The following is a 22,999-nucleotide window of genomic DNA, read 5'->3' on the forward strand; positions in this document are numbered from 1 at the left end:
AGTGGTTGCTTTTTTTTAAAATTTTTTGGATAAAAGTGTTCCTTAAAAAAATTCCATATTCTGTAGAAAAATATTATAATTTGAATGTCTGTATATGTTTTTTCCCTGCCTTTCTAAATTTATGTGGTAAAATGTTCTCTTATTTAAAATATCTTTCAAGATGTATGCAATATGTTTGATTTTATTTAAATTCTCGGGTCAAATTTTGCCTTTAAATGCTTTGAATAAATACGAATTGATTCTGCTGGAGTTTTGTATGTATCTCTGCTCTGCCTACCCTGCCAGAAGTTTGCTTTCGAATAAAACCAAAAAAAAACTATCTAAGCCAAGTTTAAATTGGGGGAAACTTGGAGAGTATCAGTGGTATATATTGAGGACTTTAAAAAAAAATTCAGATAAAGTGAATTTTCCATCTTTATCAATAGAGGAGCAACAGCAAGGAAGTGTACCCATTTCTTTAATCCCTGTGTGTATTTTGCTGAGAGGGTTTGCATTCTCCCTCACAGAGTGGTCGTGGGGAGCTTTGCAACATCCTGAAAGGAGCCCGCTCCCAGGGACACTGGCTCGGCTGGGCCCGTGTGTCAGTTCATGTCCCAGCCTGTCTCCAGAGCCCCTCATGTTGCTGCCAGGGAGGTGCCCCCTGCAAGTGCAGACCGAGGGTCTCCTGGACCCTGCTCATCTGAGCAGGCCTTCTGGGTGGTGACCTCTTCTGTGCTGCATTTTAAGGGTGGTGGGGAGCTATGTGTGCATGGCCCCGAGCTCGTCCCAGGGTTGGGGTCGAGCGGCGTGTCCACCGTCATAGCTGGGTATGAGATTTAGACAAAGGCCCCAGCATATCAAGGGCCTGCAGTCATGCTTAGATGGACTCTGCTCTGGACAGTGTCTTCAGGAGAAGCCCTAATTCAGTGGTTCCCAACCTTGGCCGTGCACTGCCATCCACCTCCAGAGATTCCCTTATAACCGGCCTGGAGTGTGCCCTGGCCACTGGGATTCTTAAAAAGCTTCACAGATGATTCTAAAGGTATGGTCAGGGTGAGGGATCATTGCTCTACTTTCTCTTGAGTACCCTGTTCTTTGGGCTCTAATTAAGATTCTTCTCATCACAAAAGACATGCGTAAGGAAAAGACTACAGAAATGTCTTTTCTCAGAAGGGTGTCCTTATTAGCAGGGATTGCTGGGAAAGTATTCCTCACATATACAGAGACTCTCTTCTGTTTTGTTTATTTGTGCTGGAAGATGATTTTCACATCCTTGTGGAGTACGTCTCTCTATTCATGTGACAGCACTGGTGGCTTAGAGCACGGGTCTCGCCTACTCTCCAGAGCCTTGAGTTCAGGAAGGACAGGAATCTGCTCGCCTAGATTTCACTGCTGGTTCCCAGTCACTGCGTTTGAGGGCAGTTTTATTCTGTAAACTGAAGACTGAGATGGGTATGAGCTGACACTTCTGTAGTTCCTGAAGGTGTCTCACCACCTTGTGCCTTGTAACACTCGGCATGGCATAACTTTGGGAAACCTGGCTGTGTGTTTGACTAAACCACGTGGGCACTCTGAGGGTTCCTTGGTTTAGAGGGATGCTTTGTCTTCACTGCCCCCGCCTCCCTCCTGGGCCCTCAGAGTTTCCTTAGAAAGACAGTGACAGGCCTGCCATCATCCTCCCTGTGTGACTGTGGCTTTAAGATTATTTGGTTGAAAGTTCACCAAAGTTTAGAGATGAGGGCTTCCCTAGTGCAGTGGTTAATCCCCCTGCCAATACAGGGGACACGAGTTCGATTCCTGAGTTGGGAAGATCCTACATGCCGAGGAGCAGCTAAACCTGTGCGCCACAACTGCTGAGCTTGTGCTCTAGAGCCTGCGAGCCACAATTATTGAGCCCATGTGCCTAGAGCCCGTGCTCTGCAGCAAGAGAAGCCACTGCAATGAGAAGCCAGTGCACCACAAAGAAGGGTAGCCCTGCTCACTATAACTGCAGAAAGCCTGTGTGCAGCAATGGAGACCCAATGCAGCCAATAAATAAATAAATAAATAAATAAATAAATAAATAAATAGAAAGTTTAGAGATGAGGTTTGTGGAAACAAGTGTTATCCTTGCTTTGATTCATTTTAAAAATGAGTGTTTAGAGGTAAAATTTTAAAGCTTTGTCATTGTTTGTATTGTTTTCCTGTAAGAGCTCCGTCAGCAGTTGGAGCAGAAAGGGTGTGTGATCCACAGAATTGCCTAGAGACCTCAGCTAAGGGCAGAAGGTGGGTGGCTCACTCCAGCCGCTGAGGACCAGGACTGCCTTACCACCCCCAACCCTTTCCAGACACAGGCAGAGCAGAGAAATGTATACCTGTGTGTGTGTGTGTTTGTGTGTGTGTGTGTGTGTGTGTGCGCATGCATGCGTGTACATGTAGGTACATGTAGTGTAAGCATGTGTACATGTTACTCTGTATTCTGCATAGCTGCTCGTTCAGAGTGGCGTGAATTCTCTTAGGGACCTCCACTGTTGATCCTCCTTTGTTTTTTCACAGAGGAACATTTGGATTTGATGTGGCCTCACATTGAGGTAATTTCATGATGGTTTGGGCACGGGACTGGGACGATAGCTTTCTTCTCACATTAGTGTGGGTTTCTCCCCTTAGTCACTTACCTTGGTGACTGGTGTGCTTGGAGGTGGGCTGAGGGGGACAGAGGGCCGAGGTCAAAAGCAAGGGTATCTGGTCATTGCTGCCGTCTTGGAAAATGAGGGCCGAGCTCCCCAGGAAGGAGGGACTTTAAGGGCTCTTGGATCCGTTGGTGTGAGTTTTCTAGTCTTTACTCTCGTTTGTTTTCCCTGTCTCCTTCCCTCTAACCCGTCCCTGGCTGTTGACCTTCAGGGGCTCATGAGTTACATGTGTCACTAAGAAAAGGTCAAGGGTTAGAACAACGGGTACTTACTGTTCTGTTGCCTTCACTTAGTCTTCAGCATGCTGGATGTTTGAAATGAGAGTCCGCGAGGTCCTAGCAGATTCTCTTTAACGGTGTAGCCCCTGTTTTGTGTAGGATGTTCTGCCGGCCCTTCCTCCTACCCCCACTCCACCCTCACGCCCCGCCTCCTGGGTCTTTCAAAGCCTGAATCATTTCTAAGAGGAAAAAATTTAGAAAAGGTTCCCTGCGATCAATGATAGTTGGTGTCATCTTCATATAGGGAGTGTAGAATCAAATATTATATTAGAGTAGGGTGGGGAGGAGCTACCCAGATAGCCATAAGACAGTTGTGTTTCTGTAAAACTAACGTATGTTATTCCAGTTTTACTGAAATGGAGGTAGATGGTTACAGTGACCTGCCTCCTCTATGGCAGGTATTCTCTGTTGAAAAATCCAGAATCAGTAAGACATGGTCCCTACCCTCTAAAGACTTACCAGTGAGCTCCCTGTGCTGTTTGACTTCTTAGCCACAGACTCTTCCGAGTCATCAGTCTCGCCTGTCTCCCTCCTTGTCCGCCTGCAGGTGCCACAGTGGCTGCTTTCTCACGTGTTGGCGCAATTCCTCTTTGGAATTCGGTGCTTTTTTGACACCGGCTACTCCACGTGTGGTCCTAGGACAGCAGAGTTCCAGGTCCCCTTCTCCCCCCATCTATATTATAACAGGACCCCCAGGTGACAGAGGGCTTGTGAGCTGAAAATGTGTTAATATGCGGTTTCCACTTGAGTCCGGCTGGGGGCACCTGAGAGGCTGCGTTTCGAACGAGCTCCCTCGACACCGATGCTGGCCTGTGGACCTGCTCTCTGAGAGCCTCCTTCAGCTCCCTGGGGTCAGGGTGGCGGAGAGGCTTGCTCACCCGACGACATGGGCTAGCACAGGCCGCTGAGCCGGCCATCTGGGCAGACGCTCGCACAGGAGTCAGAGCTGTGTGCCCACAGTCTTGTGAGGGGGGCGCTGCCATTGTCTCTGTTTCACAGATGGGGCGATGGAGGCCCAGAGAGGCTGCACAGCTTCACCCAAGTCGCATTTCCTCACGAGTGAGGGGGCAGGGCTGCGAGCCCTGGCGGTGCGGCCTCGAGCACCCATGCTGGTGTCAGGTCGTGGCTCAGAGAGGACAGGGTCTGGGTTTGGTGGTGGGGGGTTCCAGAGGCACGTGGAGTCCAGGTGTGCGGTCAGCGGAAGGAGGGTTGACTGGAGGCTGGGGCCTCTGTCCTTGCTTAGAGGACAGGCTTAGAGGGGTCGGGGAGGCAGGCGGAGCGCCTGTGGCTGAGGCGCACAGGGCACGTGGAGCAGACTTGGGTTAACAAGCGTGCCGTGGCCTCAGATACTGGGGGTGACGCTCCTTATTCACGTAAACCTTGACGTGATCTGACGGCATAGGCGCACATTTCATAGAGAAAGAAACAGGTTTAGGGAGAGGAGGAAATTTCCCAAGGTCAACAGGGAGGAGAGGGAGTAACAGAATTTGAATTTTGAGTCCCTTTAGTCTAAGTTCAAAATCTGTTGCTGAGACTTCTGTGCTCTGCTCCCTCCCTGGTAGGGACTCGGAGCAGAAACTGAGATACGGAGAGATCAGAACTTGGTCACTGACCCTGCGGTATAAAGAGGTGCTCGGCCACAGGGATGAGTGTAAGAACACAAGAGCAGGGAAGCAGAGCACCTGCGAGACCCCTCAGTGCTGGCCGTTTAGACTGGCCTGGAGCTCCTTAAATCCCCCTGCGTGGGGCTGGTCCCCGGCTGGACCCGGGGTGAGCCTGCAGGTGGGGTTGAGATGAGTGCCCGTGTGAGGGTGGAGGTGTGTGAGGTTGGACCAGGCTTTCTGACCTGCCTCCTGCATCCCGGGTCAGCCCTGGAGAGGCAGCCCTGCCCTCGCCCAGGTGCCCATTTCTCAGGCACCTGTGTGGCGACATCAGTGGTGCTGCATTCTGGGCTACAGCAGAGGTGACAGGTGGTTTCTCCTCTCTCTCCTCATCTTTATGTTGACGGCGTTTCATGGCGCAGACATTCCTCATTGCTCCAGATGTGAAAATCTGAGCTTACTTACTTTAAATAAATTATCGAACAGCCCTGTGTGACTCCATATAAATCTGGTAAACAGATAACTAAGCCGACAGCGCGTGCGGCCTGCCCGGGGAATTCTCGGCCTCCGGATGCTCGTAATGGAGGGGATTGACTGGGGTTAGCAGATGGGCGCCTCTCGCATTTCCCTAATCGCTGACAGGCGCGCGCCTCCGGTGGCTTTCTGTGGAGCCGCGCGGTGCACACGCCCCGGCCCCCAGGGCGTGGAGTGCTCTGTCCCCTCTCCCCTGTGGAAGAAGCCGGCCACACTCTCTGATGTGGCCCCTCTTCATCCTCATGATCAAGCCCTGTGTTTATTTTTCCGAAGAAGATTATCTTTAAATGGTAGAAGCGTCAGAGCTGTATCACAAAAAGCTAAGAAACATAACAGGAGAAAAATCATAAAACAATGCTTATCGGTTTTTAATATTATCAGTTTTTCTTCAGTGGTTTTTACATCATTGTACCTGTCATTTTGCATTTGCGTTTCCTCTTATTGCTACATAATCTTCATTGTTACCGTGTTAATGGTCACGTCATATTCTGTTGTGATTCTGTACCATTAAGTGACCAACTCTGTTGTTGACAAGTACCTTGCTCCCAACTTTTCACAGTTATTAATAACACCACGAGCTGTATCTTTGTGCCTGGAGCTATTTCCATATTTTGAATTACTTTCTTAGGATAGAGTCCCTAGTGGTATTACTAGGTCAAAGAGTATGAACAGTTTTATGGCTTCTAAAACATATTGCCAGATTGCTTTCCAGAGGAGTAGAACCAATTTACAACGCCATCACAAAGTCATTTGTTTCCCAGATGGCCAGCTAGGATTAGGGATGCAACCTCTCATAGCGGGAGAGGGGGAGGGGTCTGTGCTTGTGTGTGTGAGAGAGTGTGTGTGTGTGTGTGAGGGTGTGTGTGTGAGAGTGTGTGTGAGAGAGAGTGTGTGAGTGTGTGTGAGAGAGAGTGTGTGTGTGTGAGGGTGTGTCTGTGAGAGTGTGTGTGAGAGAGAGTGTGAGTGTGCGTGAGAGAGAGTGTGAGTGTGTGTGTGAGTGTGTGTGAGTGCGTGTGAGAGTGTGTGTGATAGAGTGTGTGAGAGTGTGTGAGAGAGTGTGTGTGTGTGTGAGTGAGAGCATGTGTGAGAGTGTGTGAGAAAGTGTGTGTGTGAGTGTGTGAGTGAGAGCATGTGTGAGAGAGTGTGTGATTGTGAGAGAGCGTGCGTGAGAGTGTGTGTGAGAGTGTGTGAGTGTGTGTGTGTGAGAGTGTGAGTGTGTGTGAGAGTGTGTGAGAGAGTGTGTGTGTGAGAGAGTGTGTGTGTGTGTAAAACTTGCTGGTTGGTAGGTGCACTGATGTAAGCCTCAGTGACACAGCGCATCGCTCTTCTCAGTAGGAATATACTAGGTGGTCCAATGCCAATGTAAGCCATCCAGCTCAGAGTTTCATATAAGTGTGCTAGACATGGAGTGAGGCAAGTATACGTATTTCCTGTTTCCTCAGAATTTGAAATTTTTAAGAAGTTGGCAAAGGTGAATTGATAGGAGCATTCAGCTGTTGTGACGAGGGTCTGAGTGGCCCCCCTGCTTTTTGGGAGGTGAAGGCAGAAGTTGAGGAGGTTAGGGAGACAGGTGAGGGGCGGGCATTGGAAGTGCCCGGGCACGTGCTCAGGAGCCAGCCTAACCTGGCAGCAAAATTAACCTCACCTGCTACCTACAGTCTTCAGGATACTGAGTGGAGTGCTGGGTTGAGAAGGGTTTTGGAGTCCAGTCTAGGCTTCGTGGGAAAGGTACTATGATTAATTAGCAGTTTGTTCTAGATCTTTGGCACTGCAGTTTTCTTCAATTCTTTATATTTCCCTTTGGACTGTAAACATTAAGTGTCTTTAAGTAGAGACTGGACCTTCTGAAGTCATTCATTTTTAGATCGGTCCCCTAAAGCGTCTAGCACATGGTTTTGTATATTTTATGTGTACGTGGTGGTTTTGTGCTCCTGGTTGAGTGATGACCGTGAATGAATGAAGGAGTGAAGTTAATTCTCTGTCTTCATGGCTCCAGGAGAAGCCCTGTGGTCAGGTGACGGGTCCCTTGTGTAGAACCTGCAGCAGATGCTCTCAGGGGTAAAGGAAGAGGAAATTTGACCTGAGAAATGTAGGAAAGGGAGTGCCAGAAAAGACCTTTGACGTGTATACATAGGCCTCCCGAGTCACCTAACGGGGCCTCCTTGTTGGACACGTGGAGCCGCTGAGCTGTCAGGGCCGGGAGGCTTCCCCAAGGTCCCTCAGAGGGTGGACGGCAGCTCCAGTGTCTTTGCCGCTGCGCTGTGTTGGGGGAGCTTGGGGCGCTGGTTTTGCTATTTGCACGCCCGCATGCCCTCAACCGTTGTGTGTTTTTGGAGCGTTCTTTGCTGTATGGCCACGTTGTTTTCTCCGTGTGGCTGCAGAGAAATGTGTTTGGAGAGTGTGAGCTTGGTGCAGCAGCAGACTGGGGTCCGGCGCAGTAAGAGCCTGGAGAGCTGTCATGAGCCAGCAGGTAGTGCAGGGCAAGCCCAGTTCCCCGCCGCAGGACAGCTGCGGAGTATCTCTGAGTCTGAATATGAACTTTTTTTATTTCAAGGGAAGAGCGTTCAGTGTTCGTTGTGGTGCACGATTTGAGTGAGTATTTGCCGCAGTTGTGATCCTTATAAAACCCTCATTATGGTCCGTATGCACAGAGTAGAGATTTAAGGTCGTCAGGGGAGCAGTAACTTTGGAGTCTGACAGCAGAAGCCCTGCATCGGCTGAGCTGCTTCCTCCCTTCCTCTCCACCCCGCCTCGCGCCAGAAGACAAGCACATTGGTCCCTGACATTCTGAAGCTCAAGGCTTTACTAGGGAGGAAGCACTCGTGGTGAATGTCAAAGCAGGAGAGTCCTCTGCCCACCGGTTCCTTCGCAGCGGCGTGATGTCTGCCCTGGGACTTGAACGGCGGCATGTGGGGCAGAGCTTGCTCAGCCCGTGGCGGCTCCAGGCCCCTTGAAAGTGATGTTAACCTCACAAGCTGCCCGTGGCCATAGCTACTGAGTAATCGTGTTTGGAATTGATGCGTATTTACATTTCAGAGGGGTTTTCCATGTTTCTGTAACTTTGGAATCTAAACGCTTGTCTCTGGTGTGACTGAATAGCTCTTTTCTGCGTGGTGCTGGAGTGTTTAAAACTGGCTCAATGTGTAAACAGCTTTCTTCCTGGGAGAGCACAGGATAGCCTAGTCAGGCCCACTTGTGGCCTAGTGGACAGGATGACTTTTCTCCACATCCCCACGAAACTAGCTTCATCCTGCCTTCTGTGCGGTAGCCACTCGTGTGCTTATTATTCAGTACGAAGCAGTTAGGGGAGAAGTGCTGGCCTGCTGACAGCATTGTGTGTAACATGTTGAGGTGGCGTCTTTTACTCTGTCTGGTCTTGACGGGATTGAAGTTGTTTTCAGGATAGGAACTAGAAGCTAATTCTCAAAAATTTAGACAATAAGGAAAAATTGAAAGAAGAGAGAGTTTACTCAGGTTCCCTCTACCTGAATGCAAACCACTCATAACACAAAAAACTTTTCCTTTCATTCTTTTCTCCTGTATGCTTTTTATGTGGTTGTAATTAGACAGTTTATGGAAGTGTTACTTTTTTCTTTTACTTAACATGTATGTTTTTCTTTGTTCTCATATAATTTCCTTTACAGAAGTTTAATTTTTCATTGATAGGGCTTTATTGAAATGTCTGCTGTGGGGTCAGCACTGGGCCAGAGGCTGGTCCTTTTCCGTCCACAGGACGCCGGCCATCCTGAGTGTTGTTATTTGTAACACAATAGGGGCTTTCTGTCATGAGACTACAGGGCTTTCTTTCTCTTTTCACTTTTGGCTGTTGATACACACACACATCTTTGCAACCCTGATAAATGTTACTAAGGAAGAAAGACTTGTACGGAGTTTTCTTTATGTGTAGATCGTGGTATTGAACTCAGATCGACTTATTTCTCTCCTGTCCTCTTTAGATCTGTGAACCTCTTCAGATTGAGCCCTTTTCAGCTTTTGGCTGCGCTGGCGTAGTCAGCTGAGCAGAGGTGCGCAGGGTGAGTGAGAACCAGAAGGTCTGCAGGTGATGGGCACACGGGGCTCATTGTGGGTCTAGCTGTCAGGCCGGCCGCAGACTGCGTCCTTCTGTAATCGTAATGCATTTCTGATCTGCACTGGAGTGATGGATGCATTGTGGCTCTGTGTGATTCACCCACTGTCGATTTGTTTGGGGTGAACGCTCGTTTGCATAACGTTGCCTGCACCATAGGGTCTACTGCATGTTTTGAGGTTTTATGCGTTGCACATATATTTCCCCACAAACCAAATTTAGGCATGTTAGACTCTTTGACGTCTAATGAGCATTTTAGATGTGTGCAGCGTCTGTGGCTTATAGATAACTTAGACCATCTTCGGGAAGCAATTCAGATTATGAGTGACGCTGCAGTCCTTCCAAAGGTGCCTTGTACATTAAAGTGCCACAGTTCCATTCATAGTGTCCTTTTACCCAGAAGCTAAAGTATAACAATTCCAACAGGCATGTCTTCTGGGCTTTGCTTACTAGTACTCTGTAGTAAGTCTCATAACTTATATTTGTGTCGTATGTATATATTTTTTGTTTCAGGTGAGTTTTCTGTACATTCTCGCTTATGCTTCGTATTGGCCCTGGGAAGCAGCAGACTGGGAGATGTCTTTGTTATCTGAGGACTTACTGTTGGACGTCTGAGGATAATGTTGCCAACCCAGAAAAGACGTCAACAGTGGTGCAGAGTGTTAGTGACCCGCAGGGAGAGCCAAGGGAGTACCAGGACTCAGAGATCGGGCACATGTCTGTAGCTGATGGGAAGCTGCTCATTGAGGAGGGTTCTGAAAAGCCGGGTTATTCCCAGGATGAGGGCTCTTTCTTCCTGCCCTCTCTTCCTAAAGAGCCATCTCTCAGATTTGCAGGAGCACAGAGCTCACAGTTTAAAGGAGTCCAGCCTGGACTTGAGTGAAAAATTGGGTGCCCAGTATGTTGCAAGTGCTGTGAGTGCTAGAGACCAGTGTTGGGCAGTGAAGCCATGGTCCCTTTCCTTAGGAGCTGCCGCTTGGGGTGCATGGTCACCAGGAAGACATGTCCCTGTTCCCAGAGCCTTGGGTTAAGCGGGGGAAACAGAAGGTCAACAGGAGACTCAGCACCTGGCCTTTGGTGACGGGAGAAGTTGCCAGAGAGCACGAAGGCACGACCTCTAACCTAGATTTGAGGATTCTGGGTGGGGGAGTGTGAGTGAGTGTGTGTATGTTTGGAAGGTTGTGGTGCCTGAAGACTGGCTGTCACCCCCAGGCGTTGCAACTCCATGGGTGTGGGATCTGCTGTAGCACTGGGAGTTGTACAGCTTCCCAGATCTCAACGTACAGCAACATTTGGGAGCCCCCGAGCCTTACAATTATGTGAGGCATATGGATTTTATCCATAGAGATGTTTTTGGTATTAAGGAGCCACTGAAGGACTTTAGCCAGTAGAGTGACTTGATCAGACCTATAAACTCGGAAGACCTTGCTGCTGGTTTTGGGGAAAATGCATTGGGGAGGCTAAGCCAGGGGGCAGTAAAACCAATTATGGAGCCCTTGGTAGATGAAGGTGGCCTCATGGAGGGGGTGGCAGTAGAGTTGGAAAGAGGTGGGTGGATCCCAGAGACATGGAAGAGATGGATTCAGCAGAACTTGTGATGGAGGGGGTGCGTGGGGTGGCGGCGGGAGAGCAGTTGACTGAGGCGGGTGGGAGTGGGGAGAGGAGGGATGATGTGGGGGAAGGCTGGATTGTTTCCACGTTCAGCAGGGATCACCGGCCCCGCTGGTTTCTTCTTCCAAGAAATAGCTCAGAAGTCCATCAGCTCTTTGCTAAGCACTGACTTCATTTAATGAACTGCCTGTAGTTTGATTTCTCCTCAGGTATCTTGTTCCACCTTGGTTTGAGCAGGTACATGTTTTTCCTCTAATGATTAATCATCTTGCATATCTCATTTTGCATAAGAGGTCAATTTCAGGGGCTTCTCCCCACACTTGTGAGCCATGGAAGTCCTGGTGGCTTGGGGCTTACCAGTGGCTCAGGGGCCTCCAAAGATCGCAGCTCTCTTTTGTCAAGACTGAGAGGTAGTTGGGGAAATACAGATCTGTTACCCTTTCATTTAATTAAATTGCAAGTTTATACTACTTTTATCTGAAAAGTTTTTGGAGACTTTTGAGTCAAATTTTGTATAGCAATGTGGAGTTTTTTTGAGAAAGAAATAAAATCTGTGTAACAGAATTCAGTTGTGCTTTATTTTAAGAAAAGCAATACAGAAAAACCTTAATGACAAAACAGGCAAATTCTGGGTGGAGATAATTGGTGGCTGATGATTTTGCTTCATGGATTCTTGGCTTTGTGATGAGATGTGCTTTAGGAATCTTTCATAATGGAAGGTTTCTGTGTTTTCTTACATGGCTTCGATTTCAGGAATAATCCTTTGGAATAAGGAATGGCCTACCTGGCTGTTGCTTAATCAGCTAATATCGTTATGCGAATCTTGGGCAAGCACTATTACGAATTAAGACCCCTCACTACCATGGAATGCTGGATACTGTCAGACAAGGGGAATCTTTCTTTATGTATGTGCTGACCTTTGCCCTTTACTGTAGCTTTTGTGTAAAGCTGTCCCATCCCTTTCCCTGCAGGCAGTGCCTGCAGCACTGCCTAGTGAAATCTAACCCTCTGTGTGTGACATTTTGGTCTGTCGACATAAATATGATTCTAAAGTCATACATTACATGTAATGAAATTCACATAGATTTACCTAGGTAAATGAATGAGTTTTGAAGCTAAAAATCATAGAGGGAGATGAGAAATTCACTTAAGTGAGAAAAAGGAACAAAGAGAAATTATCATAATACAATCTGAAAAAAGAACCCACATCTGAAAAATAGTAAGACCTGCACATTAAGTAATTGCAGTGAAGTAATATCTCTCCCCCATCTCGCAAAGGAAGAATGGCATGCCAGCAAAAAACATATATTTCCCAAAGCATCAGGATCTACTGTTGGCAATATTTTATTTTGAAATGAATTTGCTTTATTTCTAAAGAGGAGACTGGTTTTTAAAGGAAAGGGGGATCAAGGGCCGCAGAATCCCTAACACTTTTGTGCTGATGGGCTGGTTATATATGCACGTTCAGAGGCAAATGGCCATGATAAACGACCATACAGGAACCTGCTTCATTTTAATGAAGTCGTTTCCCTCCTGCCACCCCGCGTGGTGTCCGCAAAGGAGTGGTGCGTGAGACGTACAGCAGCGTGCACTGCTGGTGCTCACTCTGTCGTCTTGCGAGGGCCTCATTACGGAGGGCCGTGCTGGTGGCTATGCAGACGCGTGACTGGCGGCCTTAACTGGCTAATGGGCTGTATCCCTGTTGGCTGACGTCTGCTCTTACAAGTTATTTAAAGAAAAGATCACTGTAATCAAAGCAGCCAGCGAGATTTTCAGATGTCAGGTGTACTGCTCCAGATTCATCTAGGGCGATTGGCGCTGGAGGGGGGCTTCGCTCCTTCTCCAAACACTTGTTTGTGCTGAGTGTATTTTTCCTGTGTGTAAATAGTACTTTCGAGTAGCGTGTGATAAGCAAAACGTTTGAAATATACAGATTCTTGAAGTTTTGAACATTGTAAACAAGACTGTAAAACTACCAAAACAACACATTAATGGACCACAGAAATTTGATGGGACAACAGGTAAAGAGCTTGGAAGGCCACACTCCTGTCCTCACAATAGGAAAACAAGCTCAGCAGACTGACAGTCAGCAGCTCTCCTTAGATCTGTCCGAGAATTGAAGTCCCATGGTACACGGCTGCCCTGGGGAATGGCGCGAGGTGGGTACCGAGAATCACATTTTACGAGTGGCAGAAGTCCAGGAGCAGAGCCCCCACTCCCCGCCCAACCCCCAGGGCTGGTAGGGACAGTTACGCCAACAGGTGAGCGGCGGGGGCTTGGCCTGCGCAAGCTTGAGAGCACAAGTCAGCAGTGCCCCCCAGAGTCTCAGAAAAATCCTCTCCTGCTTCTGGCAGTGGGAAGGGAACAGTAACCATTTTGAAACATATCCAGAGCATTCTGGTCTCTTATTTTACCAAAATTAAAACTTTTACCAAAGCTCGACAGGCTGGATATACCAGGACCTAACTGACTTGGCGGGTGGGTATACCCAATTGCAGTCCCCTCGAGACTTGTGATCTCACCTAATGGGTGGAAAAGCTTACAGTTGTGAAAGTCACAGTCCAGGGGCACAGGCTCAGGAAAAGACCGAGAGCTGAGCATAGCACACGGGGGGCTTCCCATCCCTACACCTCACTGCAACCTCAGTCAGGCTCCTGGATCGTAACAAGGGATTACAGCTGGAAGAATGGCAAGGCCCAGACCCTGTGTAAGGGAAGACCAGATGAGGACACCAGAGGACCTCTCAGTCTCTGACACCTGCAGCTACAGCCAACAGTAAACACAGCCTGCTCCAGCCAGATAAACATGAAACCTAACACTAAAGGCCTGTCTCCCTCCGTTCCTTATAAACAGTACATCATGTCCGGCTTTCAGCCAGAAAAGTCACAAGGCGCACCAAAAGGCGGAGCACAGTTTGAAGAGACAAGTGAAGCATCAGAGTCCGGGTCAGACACGGCGGAGATGTTCGGGTCGTCAGACTGGGCACTTAGCATAGACGTGATCTGGGCTCTGACATGCTGAGGGCTCTAATAGAGAAGGTGCACAAAGTGCAAGAGCAGACGGGCGTAAGCAGAGAGATGGAAGCTCTGCAAAGAATCGAAAGTTAATGCTAGAAATAAAAACCACCATTACAGAAATGAAGAGTGCCTTTGGGCTTGTGGGTAGACTGAGCTGGGCCAAGGAAACAGTGAGATACATCAGTGGAAATTTCTCAGACTGAAAAACAAAGGGAGAGAAAAATGAAAAATACCAAAATTACAAAAGATGTAATGCATGTGTAGTGGGAATACCAAAAGGAAAAGAAAGAGAAAGGAAAAGAAGAATTATTTGAAGTAATAATGGCTGAAAAGTTCCCCCACATTGATGACAGACATCAAACCACTAATCTAGAAAGCTCAGAGAACATTATGCAGGCAAATTCCAAAAAATCTACACTTAGAGCTATTATGTTCAAACTGCAGAAAATCAAAGACAAGGAGAACATCTTGAAAAAAGCCAGAGGAAATAAACATCTTACCTACAGAGGGACAAGGATAAAAATTCCATCTGGTTTTTCACAGATCATGCAAGCAAGAAAGAAAAAGCTCACCAATCTAGAATCAGTGAAATTATCCTTCAGAAGTGAAGGAGGAATAGACTTTCTCAGACAAACAAAAACTGAGGGAATTTGTCACCAGCACATCTGCCTGGCTAGAAGTATTAAGAGAAGTTCTTCAGAGAAAAGGAAAATGATGTAAGTCAGAGACGCTGATCTTCATAAAGAAAGGAAGAGTGTAGGAGGAGGGACTTCCCTGGTGGCGCAGTGGTTAAGAATCTGCCTGCCAGTGCAGGGGACACGGGTTCAATCCCTGGTCCGGGAAGATCCCACATGCTGTGGAGCAACTAAGCCCATGCGCCACAACTGTTGAGCCTGTGCTCCAGTGCCCGAGAGCCACAACTGTTGAGCCCATGTGCCACAGCTACTGAAGCCCACGTGCCTAGAGTCCGAGCTCCATAACGAGAGAAGCCACCATAATAAGAGAAGCCCACACACCGCAACGAAGAGTAGCCCCTGCTCTCCGCAACTAGAGAAAGTCCGTGCGCAGCAACGAAGACCTAGTGCAGCCGATAAATAAATAAATAAATAAATAAATAAATAAAAAAGACTGTGGGAGGAGGAATAAACGAAGGGGCCTCGGTTGCCTCCCTGATGCTGTCATCACCCATGTTCCCACCATGCTGAATGATACAGAAAGGAAGAACAATGCATTGTTGGTTCAGAAAAGGAAGTAGCTTTCTCAGCCCACAGCTGCAACTGAAATGGACACAGCAAGTTCTCCGGCTCATGGAAGAGAGAAATCTACTCCAAAGACTCCAGGCAAAACTACAAATAAGAAATGAAAATGTGATGAAAACCATCTTCCCCTCGGCTTTATAGATGTTAGTGATGTACCTTATTATGTCTTATGCCACAGAACATTTTCTTACAGTATCATTCTGCCAGTTACATTGTGGCAGCGTTTTGAGACTAATCACTCAGAGCTTCAAGAAAAAGGAATTGAATATAGTGGGTCGACGTTATGAGCTCTTTCAAAGCCAAAAATTATTATAGCTTTTTAAACTAGAAATGAAAAGGCCACAGAAGGATGCTGTATGTTTTAACTTTTAATAAGGGAGATACTGATTGCTGTCACCCACATAAGCAAACACCCCTTTGTGGTCCTCTTCCCTTTAAAGAGAAAGAATAAGGGTTCTTGAGACCAAAAGCTAAGAAAATCACTGTGGATTGTCCCCAGCTGTGATTGGTGCATCTCCTGCTGTGACCGCATCAGGAACCACTGTTAAGAAATTCCAGGCACCTGTGTGAGTCCCTGTCTGGGTGTAGGTTTTCCTTCCTTTAACCCAGGAAGCTGATTGTTGGTGACCTGAGGGACCACAGTTAGTTCTTTCCTCTTTGGCCTTTTGTCTATTTTGTTTGTTAGTTTTTCCCTCCTTTACTGTTTTTTTCTCATTCTTCTTTAAAATTTTTCCTCTTTTCTTCATCCTTTTACTTTTTAATTAACAAGAGTCACCGAACTCCTCCAGCCTGCAGAGACTATTCCTCAAAGACCAGAGCACGAGGCCTTGAATCCCCCAATATCCTGAAACTGTTCGCAGAGATTGAGACCCAGGAGACGCTCTTCCTGGTCATGGGGTACATTACTGGAGGAGAGACTGCTGACTGGACCACGGCCACCTGGAAGAGAAAGAGGCCTCCGCAAATTCCTCCAGGTGGTGTCCGCTGGTCAGGACTGGGTGCAGCCACTGGGGGGGCGTTGTCCACGGGACCCAAAGCCAGAGAACCTGCCTTAGGACGTGGACCTGCGCAATAAAGACCGTGGCCGCAGCAGTGCGTTCACCGGTGTCGGCAAGCTGAATACCTTCTTTTTTCTTTCATTCCAGGTTTATTCTTTATTATATCCCACAAACAAAACCAGGTTTTCTGTTTTTCTCTTCATGCTCTGTTAATTTTACGGTGTTTCTAATCAGTGATGAAAGTGACTGGTCTCAGTGATGAGACCCAGGACTTCTATTATTGGGGAGGATTTTTGAGATTCCCCTTGTTCACAGGCTCACAGCAGTTACATTCCTGCCCAGAGGCACAGCTAGTATGTGAGAGAATCAGGGTTCAGTCCTGAGGCCGGCTGAGTGCCTTCCAAGGCGTCCCCCTGTTACACCTGGAGCTCCTCCAGACCCAGGTATGATGGCCCCTCAGTGGCAGTGTGCAGCCTCGGAGGCATCCTTTTAAGGACTGTCACCCGCTCCCTGCCTTTTAAGGGAAGGGATTCAGAGGGCTGCATGAGCAGGTACTGAGCAGAACATACGGCTCTTTTTCCTCTTTGTGTTCATAGAGAGTGAAAACCTGCTTGATCAGCTCCTGACCCTGAACCCCAGTGAGAAGCATGGTGAGGAAGCCATGAGGGGCCCATGGATACATGGGGCCCCGAGGAGGGACTGGAACCCCCTAACTACAAGGACCCGGCAGACCGCGTCAGCGCCGGGCACGGGCTACACGTGGGAGTCGGTCCAGGGCGCACTGATGGGCCCGAGCACGACCAGGTGGTGACCGCCTGTCGGCTCCTGGGCTACAGGACAGCCCAGCTGGGGGGCTGCACCGTCCCCGTGAAGCCCCCGTCCTCAGCCCACCCACCCACAGCTGCAGTCCTCGCCCAGCCCGTGAGCTTGTGCTCTAAACCTCAGGCTCCGCAGCCTCCCGGGCTCAGGTCCGCGGCCTCTGGTTGGTGACACTGTGTCTCGAGTGGACGGTTCCGTCGTGGGAGAGAGGAGACACCAGCCACGGTGTGCAGTGCTTGTCAGAGCTGCTTGTGAACCAGCGTGTGTGCAGGCCCCCGAGTCCTTCTCTGCACAAGCAGGGCAGGTCCTGAGTGCGGATGCTGCCCAGAAACCCTAGCGGTGAATGGAGCTGTCCAGAGTGCTGGAAGCGCCCAGCCTGGTGGAGCCCTGTCCAGCCCCAGGGTGGGGCCCTGCAGGCCTTGGGCGCAGAGGGGGACCCGGAGGGGGTCACAGCGTGAGGAGCCTGACCCAGACCTCACAGGAGGCGGTGCTCAGGGGCCTGCCTGCTCCTCTCCTCTCCTCTCCTCCCCTCTCCTCTCCTCTCCTCTCTTCTCCTCCCCTCCCCTCCCTTCTCCTCCCCTCCCCTCCCCTCTCCTTAGGAGCTGGATTGCAGACCTGTCAGGCGGAACCTCTGCTGTCTGTTTAAAAGTCACTTGTGAACTTGGAAGAGCCACTTTCCTCTGGCCAATCCTTTTCTGTTTTGTGCAAATGAATGCATCCAAGTAGTTAATATTTTGATTCCTGAGGGAATAGTAGGGGCTGGGTATGTGAATGTGGATAATAGATATTTGTTGAACAGACGTATTGATGGGCAGCGACTCTGTGCTTGGTGGTGCCAGAGCTAGAAAGGTGATGAAACAGACTGCTGTCCTCCAGGAGCAGCACCTAGATGGAGATTCACTCACACGTATTTGTTACGTGCCCAGCACCCAGCAAGTGATAAAGCAACGTCTCTTTACTTGTAGTTGGTGAGTGGTGCAGCTAAGTATAGAGGCGGCCCTGCACGCAGCCTGGGGAGGAGGGAGGTGGGGGGACGTGGAGGGAAGGTGAGGCTCCCGAAAGGAGTGAGGGTTGAGAGGGTGGAGGGTGGAAGTGAGCTGGCCGAGGAAGGGAGGGGCAGCAGGGACCTTCAGAGACCTGGCGTGTCTCTCTGTGCGTGGTGCAAACAGTGTTCTGTTCACCTGGAAAGGCAGGGTGGACGAGGACGTTCTGGGCTGCTGGGGGCCAGCAGAGGCAGACAGCACCCTCCACCTGCCTTCCTGGGTTGCCCAGAACGTAGACGTTAGCTGATAAGATTTTAGATGCGCAAACTCAGTGCTTTCCAGATGTTCTGTAGGACACAAGGTGCTTGGATATTAATAAATGTCACGTGAGAAATAGGTCCCAGGGTCCAATGGGTTCAGAAAATGCAGGAGATTGTAGTCCACTCTGTGTCCCACTGTCTGTGCGTGTCCCAGCAAACGTTTATTTACCAGATGTTGCTTCTCTATCTCCATTTCAGTTGCCTTTCTGCCCTTTGACACCGCAAACCCCTACCCCTAACGTCCTTTCTTGTCTTCAGCTGGAGGTGGTGCTTACAGTGAGGGCCGCAGCCATCTTGGTGAGTTCCTCTGCTTTCCTGGGTCGCTCCCATGTTACATGTTAGTAAACTTTTTCTCTTTCCTGTTAATCTGTTTCCTGTCAATTTAATTTTTAGACCAGCCGGAAGAACCTAGACGGGTAGGGGAAATTGCTTCCTTCCTAACACAGGTGGAGCTCAGTTACTGCTATGGAATTAGGACATATTAGTGACCAAGACAAGCAAAAGGGTTTACCATCTGAGTCAGACAGACGTCCATCAAATAATCATGTAAATAGAGATCAATTTAAGTGGAAAGTGATCTGGTAAAACAGTTCATATTTTGAGGCCCGACAAGAAGAATTTGAACAACTTTTCTTCTCTGCCCCTTAGGGCCTGCCCCCTCCCCTCTGGTGTGCATTGCACACCTGCGTCACTCATGAAGCAGAGCCCACCCCGATGGCAGAAATGCCTGCTCAACCCCAAAGATAATTCTTCTTCTGGCTCCAGCCACGTACCTCTGTAGAAGATAACATTCCCTTCTCGATCCTGTCAGGGGTCATGGTGAACTTTGCGTAGGATGCAACCTATCGTTTCCCTTGAAGATAACAATTGGTACAGAACAGGCTGGGTCAGACAGCCTGGGGATATACCTCATGGAAGCTCTTAGCTTAAATACCTACTTATGACCTTGTTACCGTCATTATTTGTATTACTTGTATTCTGACTATTTTACAAGATTATTGGTTTTTGCATTATCAGATGTGTGACCTAGTCTCCCATAAAGATGACAAAGCAGCTTGAAGCGATTGACTAAATATATAGTTTTATAAGATCAATGATTGTACTAGTTAAATCAATCTAGAGTTGATCTAATAAATAGTTTAGGATGCACGTAGGTTAAATGCGAATACAGTGCCGTTTTACATAAGGGCCTCGAGCATCCGTGGACTTTGGTGTTCACGGGAGTCCTGGAGCCAGTCTCCAGCATATGCTGAGGGACGACTGTATTCACTGTGGAGGCACCGATGAGATACCCATAAAGACAGAATACGGCATGTAATTCATTGTCATAAGACGTGAAAATTCTAGAAGTTTTTCCTCCGATCTGTCATATTATCCCTTTCAAGAAAGTTTATTTTTTTCCCTTTAACTTCCCCTGTCTTTCATGCCATCTTGGAATTGCCGTGCTTTGCCCAAGAGAGATACCAAGGTTTGGATGAAGATGGGGCTGTTTTTCCATTGTGATTTAAGAGGTGCTCAGAAGGCCTCCTCCTGCTTTCCTCATACTCCACAGTAACAAGTTATACTTCTCAGTCGTGTACTTTTAATTATGAGTTTCTGTTATGATACAGATATTTAGGGTGGAAAGCGGCTGTCGTCCAGGATCTTACCTGGGTTTCCTGCTAGCTGCCTGGGAGGATCGAGCAGAACAGCCAGTTTGGTGAAGGGCTCATTACTGCTGGGCCTTAGGGAGGAGCTGGCAGGAGGCTGGCCTTGCAAAGGACTTGCCCCGGCCGCCCCTGGTTCTGCAGTGAGAGCAGCCCCTGCTGTACTGGGCTGTAAGTTTATGCAGAAAAGAGCAAGGGTAACGCGTTATACACTTCACCTGCTTGAAAATGATTGGCAATTTACCTCTGGGATTTATTCTCTCTACCAGTTAATTTATAATCTATTCCACCTTTCTATTCCCTTACCTGCCAGTCACTGCTCTTTTTAGGGATAATTGCAAGGAAGAAGAGACTATGATTTTCTATCAGCGTGTTTGTCACAATTCCCTTCTGCTACTTTGCGAAACTGTGGATCCTCCCACCTCTCAGCCATCATTTCTTCCCTTTCTCTGTTCTTGTTCTGTTTCTTGTAAGTTTTTTGAACACGTCGGTGAAGGAACATTTGAGTCATTTTGGTGAAATGAATTTCCATCTGCCAACGTATGAAGAGCACACATTCCAGGACCCAAACATAGGTATATGATCGACTGTGTGCAAGCAGTGTTGGAGAAAACTGCTGTGTGCTTACCCTCACACGTCCGTGAAATGAATGACGGAATCCAGCCTTCCCTCTGCCTTTCCGGGCTTGGCTGGCGGCCCCTGCGATGCTGTCCCCCTTCTGGGAAGATGTGCGCTGAGGGCACGTGCTCAGTGGAAGGAGCGTGGACTGGCTCTCCACTGAGAACACACCCCGTGCTCCCTTGTCACTTCCCCGCCTCCGCGGGTTGTCATGTTGAGAGACAAGCCGTGTTGCCGCAGGAAGGCATTTGTTAGCAGCTCTGCAAACATCTGCAGCCTTGTACCTTGATGTAGCTCACAGGCACACAGCTCAAGAAATCTGAGCATTTATCAAAAATGGCTTTCAGCTTTCTTAGTATTCCTTTTTAGTTTAGCTATTCCTTTTAGGTTAATAAAACATGTTACTGTGTTGCTTGGCTACTTCATAGACACATTAGCATATCAGGTCCTTTTGGACATCTCATCGCCTCGTAAGCTGGCAGCTCTGGTGGATGTTCTGAATTCTTCCCCCTCTGTCAAAGGAGAGAAGAACTGCTGACATACTGTGTGCCAGAACACTTGAAGCAAACCTACTTCCAGCTTTTATGTCACAGCGAAGGAAACTGCCAGAGTGATGTATTGTTAATCTTGCTCCCTGGTGCTCGGTGCACCTGATGGGTCTGTTGAGCGCTGCCCTCTCTGCTGTCCAGCGGCAGGCGGGGACTTGCGGGGACTCGCGCCACCCCAGCTGCTCCGCCTGCCTCCCTGGGCAGGGGCCGCGTTCAGCTGTGTCCTCCCTCCAAGCTTCAGCAGCACGAGCTCACTCAGTTGCTGAAGAGCAGGGGCCACAGGCGTTCCTGGTGGTTTACTGTAAGGTGCAGTGATCTTCAACAGATCTAAAAAGCTATTGTCAGGTAGAAGTATTTTGCAGACATTTTGAGGTTAAGTATGGAAAAAAACGTCCAGTTGTGTAGGAAGGTGCCTATCACGGTTTACGCTTTGTGATCAAATATTCCAAAATATTTTTCTTATTAAGCACCATGAGAAAGATGAAAGGCAGATGACCAAATATTTCTAATATGTGCAATATATATGATGGATGAACTAGTTATAAAACAATCATCACTCTAGAAGCAAAATGTCAAGAGTTGCCAGTTTCAAAAGAGAAGTCCAAAAAAAAAAAAGTCCAACGTTTACTAAAAATATGAAGACATGTTTATTACATCATTAATCATGAAATGCATATAAAAGCATTTTTAAGCATCAGATTGGCAGAGATGAAAAAACAATACTCAGTGTAAGGGAGGAATGGGAGATGTGTCTTCTTTCTTATCAAAGGTGCACGTCTGTAAGCACTGGCTGCTTGCCAGTGTGTTATGACAGCTTAGCAGACGCACCCGCTTTTTTGACATGACGGTTACCTCCAATCCAGGGTTGCTCAGCACGGCATTGTTTATTTCACGTGACCCTCAGTGGGGAGCTTACTGGGCCTGGTCCCTCTGAGCTGTAACTCACCGGGTTCAAGGCTTACACTAGCCCCAGGGGAAGCCCAGGTTGCTGTGCTGGTGACTGAAGGGACATTTATTTTAGACAGAACGATCACAGATTCTAGAGCAGGGGCCCTGACATGTTGTCAGAAGGAACACTTTTCACTTCCTTCCATCAAATCATGAACATCTGCACAGGGCCATCCTGCACAACCAACTCATAAACAAGTTGATAGAAGGTAACTCTTTTGCAGTTTGAAGTAGACCAGCTGGTCCAATGTGTTTAAGTTTCTGTAGGATACCAATTTCCAAAATTGGTCACGGACTGTACCTTATTCAATTTCTTCCCACATTAGAGTGATGTTTCAAAATTACGAACATCTAGAATGAACTCACCTGTCTCTTAATTGACTATAATTGCTGTCCTGCCATGGTTGAGGTGCCTGTGAGCTGTTTTTAGTCATAACATTTTTGATACCAAGTACATTTTTTTTCTTCCAAATTTCTGGACACCAGCTGGGTGTCCTACACCTACAGTTAAATTCTGTACTGACTGCCCAGCGTTAGCTCAAACCCTGTAAGGTAAAGGGCTCAGTCCCACCAGACCTCCCGTCCTTCAGAGGCTAGTCCCCATCCGGGTCTCCTCCACCTGTTCTTTTCCCCAGCCAGCTGTAAATCTTTGGTTTCCATCACCCCCTCCTCAAGTTCAACAGTTTGCTCGATTGGCTCACAGAACTCACAAATTACAGGTTTATGTTGAAAGGTGTAACTTGGAAACAGCCAAGTGGGAGAGCCGCGTAGGACACTGTGGGGGGGACGGGGGATGGGGGGGGCGCAGGGCCTCTCCACCCTCCTGGCACTGTGACGTGCCCACCACCTGAATGCTCTCCAGACCCCATCATTTAGGGATTGTTGTGGAGGTTTTAGCAGGTAGGCATGATTACAAGTACAGTGATATTGTGGATGAGGAAAAGATCAGAAATGTGGCGTCCAAGGAATTTCATGTTCATTAGCAGACCCCTTTGGATTACGCCTCCAGGCTCCCCCAGAGAGATCTTCATTCATTAACTCTGGTGCGATGGTTATTTGAATAGTGAGAACATGCGAGCATCTG

General features: G+C 48.2%; 1 protein-coding gene across 5 annotated transcripts in view; it reads left to right on the forward strand.

Moving 5' to 3' along the window:
• The window catches only part of FARS2 (phenylalanyl-tRNA synthetase 2, mitochondrial), a 361,327-nt gene that overhangs the window by 16,440 nt on the left and 321,888 nt on the right, over nucleotides 1–22,999 (forward strand). The window lies entirely within an intron of this gene.

The sequence above is a fragment of the Hippopotamus amphibius genome, chromosome 11 (assembly GCF_030028045.1).
Source record: "Hippopotamus amphibius kiboko isolate mHipAmp2 chromosome 11, mHipAmp2.hap2, whole genome shotgun sequence".
Lineage (NCBI taxonomy): Eukaryota > Metazoa > Chordata > Mammalia > Artiodactyla > Hippopotamidae > Hippopotamus > Hippopotamus amphibius.